A 4,006-nucleotide genomic window follows, 5' to 3' on the forward strand; every position below is an offset into this window, starting at 1 on the left:
CTTTAGTTTCTTTTTACTGGTCACTGAGGTCTTTTTATTTTGCACACAGAACCACTAAGGATCTTGCCTGTGGACACCTCAGAGATTGCACTGTAGATTCTCATGGCTCCAGACGGTGGAAAGAAAGATGAGAAAAACTATGATTTGGGTCAATGACATGATTACAGAGCTAAGGTTTCCAACACAGTTTCAGATGGTCAACTTGGCTTCTGAAGCAGTTCTAAGGAAGCAGTGAGAGAACATCACAGGGATAATAGAAGGGCATTAACTACCAGAAGCCCCTACATGTATCAACTGAGACCTTGAACTATCTGCGTAAACATCAGAAGTAGGGTTCTAGCCAGCCGACTAGACTGAAAGGCTGACTGAAAGGCTCAGGTGCTCACCTGCCCAGAACTTACTTGGCTACCCAGTTTCTGAACTACTTGCTAGCAGATTTAGCCTTGCTACCCAGTTCTTCTTCAATTATGAGGATCTGGTTGTAGTTGGCCAAGCACTGGGTTAGGCAAGGTGCACCAGTCTTGATCTGCCCAGTGCAGGCCTCCACCACCAGGTAAGCAATGAAGATAACTTCGGTTATGAGTTATGAGACACCACGATGCCCCACCCATTGGACTGAGCCAGTTTGCACACCTGAAGAGAATGGGCCGGGAGCCGATCTGCTACACTTTGAGCAGGAGGCAGTTGCATGATTTCTCACCCACGGCCTTGGAAATCTGCTTCAGGCTGGTCACTGAGAGATTGTCCCCCACCACCTGGATTCCTGTACTAGCAGTGAACTTCTGCCAAGCTTCCCAGTCATCTTGGTCAAAGAGATCTTTAGACACCAATGGGTAGTCCTTGATGAAGGAATTGTACAGGTCGAACAACTGGTCAGGTGTGGTGTACCTGCTGAGATCATTGGGAGACTTGAAGTCCAGGTCACACTTCCCTGACCTGAAGAATTCAGAGGCAGCCAAGTCCATGGCAATGACAACCTCATCGGTGTAGCCAGCTATCCTGATCTCATTCTTCAGCAACTCCAGAGCTTCTTTCTTCTTCAGGAGCAAACCAGCCTTCATCCCCCACACTGGTGGCATCTTTCCCATATTTCTTCTTGATGACATTCTTCAGGTTGTGGTAAACCTCTGCTCCAATGTGCATGGCTTCCCTGAAGTTTGCTTCACCAACAGGGAGGATCAGAGACTTTTGCGTGGCCAGCTTGTTGCCAGCATGAGAACCATTGTCAATCACACTGAAGGCTGGAATGGACAAGATGACTTCAGAGTTGTCAGTCAAGTCAGAAATTTGGAGGTACAGGGGCACCCTTTATAAAAAACCTAGCCTTACAGAGAGCCAGGGTCCCTCCCAAAATGAAGTTAGTACTATATTTAGATTTATTTTCCATTTCATTAATGTCTATCATCCATTTGTCAGTCTTCTACTTGTTCCAAATGCTCAGTTTACATAATTCCTCTGATCTACAAATATAATACATTTACCTAAAATTTTTCACTGGTAATTGTAGTGGATTGAATAGTGTGCTCTCAAGATTCATGTCTAACCAGAACCCCAAAATGTAACCTCATTTGGAAATAGGGTTTTTGCAGATGTAATTAATTAAGATGGAGTCATACTGGATTAGGCTGGGATCTAAATCCAGTGACTGATGTCCTTAAAAGAAGAGAGAACACATCAAAAAAAACATAGAGGGAAGAAGGCTATGTGAGGACAAAGGCAGAGATTGGGGTGATGCAGTTACAAGCTAAGGAATGCCAAGGGTCGCAGGGTCCACCAGAAGCTAGGAGGAGGAAAGGAAGGAGTTTTTCCTAAAGCTGTCAGATGAAACATGGTCCTACTGACACCTTGATAATGGATTTCTAGCTTCCAGGACTGTGAAAAAATAAATGCCTGAGGTTTTAAGCCACCAAGCTTAAGGTTTTAGAGAGTAATGCTTCCACAAAGGAGTTTAGCAATAATTTTATTAAAATCAGAAGCTGTAATTTTCATCTGACTATCCAGATCCCCTCATATCACTGCAGAAAAATTTATCGTATTGGTAAATTACTGATCTTAATTTCAAAATAAAATAAAGTGTGCTTCTATCCTATCACGGTAGGGAAAATTATGTCTAGATTTTAAGACATGGTTTGTGGGGCTTCCCTGGTTGTGCAGTGGTTGAGAGTCCGCCTGCCGATGCAGGGGACGCGGGTTAGTGTCCCGGTCTGGGAAGATGCCACATGCTGCGGAGCGGCTGGGCCCGTGAGCCATGGCCGCTGAGCCTGTGCTCCGCAACGGGAGAGGCCACAACAGTGAGAGGCCCGCGTACCGCAAAAAAAAAAAAAAAAAAAAAAAAAGACGTGGTTTGTGACTTTTAGTTTCAAATTTGCTGTGTATTTACATAATTAATTCACAGAGTTCCCAAGAAAGAAAAAAATGAAACAAAACAAAACATTATGTTGTTCCATATTCAAGTTAATTCAAGTTCTTCTCCAATTCAAGTTAAAGGATTCACATAATTATAGGATATTAGGTAAATTAATGCATGAAATAAAGATGCAATGATATGCAACTGAGGTTTTGTTTGTTGAAGTCTTTAATTCATTTGTTGGAAAGGGTTGAAATGCTAACCTTTGGACCAGATAAGTGCCATCCAAGCTTTATTATATAAAAAATAGAAAAAAAGAGATAGGAACGAATAGGGTTAGGAAATTGAAATTAGACTGAAAAAAATTCTATAATAAGCTATAAAGTTACATGTGCACATACATTAAATGTACTGTTTGAATTCTGTAGCCCATCAATTCACTGAAATTCTTGATCTGAAGAATAGTCTTGTTACATGTTCTACAAATGAATACAAGAGAAACAACTATCCTTACTCATTCTAACATAACAAAATTCCTTTTAACTCATTTTGATTATAGTCTGCCCCTCATTTTTAATTGCTCTATTTTCAAAATCAAGTACAAATAAAACACCAACAGCAAAAAAAAAAAAAAAAGTCACTTTTCTACCTTTCCACCTCCTTAGTACTTTAAATATGCTAAATCATCACTTTGTATATTTGGAGATTATGTTCAGATGTTGGTTTTCAGAACATTCACATTCTTTTGAAATACACCCCACAGATAATTTCTTCAGTAGTATAGACCAAGAGTATTACCTACATGAATTTTCATAAAGTTTACAGAACAAATTAGTATCTAAAGAGTAAAAAAACAAATCACAATTTTGAGTTCAACAAATGTTCAAAGGTTTTATGTCCAAACTCAATTTTATTGTTCATGTGATCTATTTAATGTGAATAAAAATCTTAGTTAATCTTAGCTAGAGATTATATATGTTTAGATAATTTTTCCAGAATCAATATTCTAGTTTGTTTAAATACAAATACAAACTTCTTTATTCTTAATGAGGCTTTCCAATTTTCCGAATATTTTAAAGCTTTCATAGGTGAAATTACTAGTGGCTGAATTAAAAGGGAATTTTAAAATTTCAGCCTATTCCAAAGAGGAAAAAGGAAGATGGTGAATCCTGTTTTGTCTCAGAAAAATGAACCAGCCCTCTAAGGGAACTAATTTGGAATCAAGGAGAAAGGAAATTCACACAACAAAGAGAATCCATTTTAGTTATCTGTGTGAAAGTAAAAATTGTTTGCATATGAATTACTGACTTTATAAGAAACTGATAAGTTTGAATAACATATTATGACATACATTTTATGGTGAACTCTATTTCAATATTACCCATATCCGTATTTATTGTCTTCTAAAATTTATCTTGCCTTTATTTATATCCAACATATTTAATGTCTCTATTGTTCACGCTTGGCTTCTTATTTTACTGTAAAATAAAAAGAGTGCCCTAGACAAAATATGGTAATATAAAGAGATGGAACTCCTGACTGCTGACTCCATTCAGGAAACCCCACTCATTTAATACCCAAAGTTCTGAAATACATTATCAATCATATTCTCCCACCTTATACATGAACTACCACATGAACCAAATAGAACAACATAAA

The 4,006-nt window shown here is 38.3% G+C and overlaps 1 pseudogene; it reads right to left on the reverse strand.

The window, feature by feature from the left end:
- Positions 1 to 397: 397 nt before the first annotated feature.
- On the reverse strand, positions 398 to 1,438 carry LOC103086921 (alpha-enolase pseudogene; annotated as a pseudogene).
- Positions 1,439 to 4,006: the final 2,568 nt, after the last annotated feature.

The sequence above is a fragment of the Lipotes vexillifer genome, unplaced genomic scaffold (genome assembly GCF_000442215.2).
Source record: "Lipotes vexillifer unplaced genomic scaffold, Lipotes_vexillifer_v1.1 scaffold50, whole genome shotgun sequence".
Lineage (NCBI taxonomy): Eukaryota > Metazoa > Chordata > Mammalia > Artiodactyla > Lipotidae > Lipotes > Lipotes vexillifer.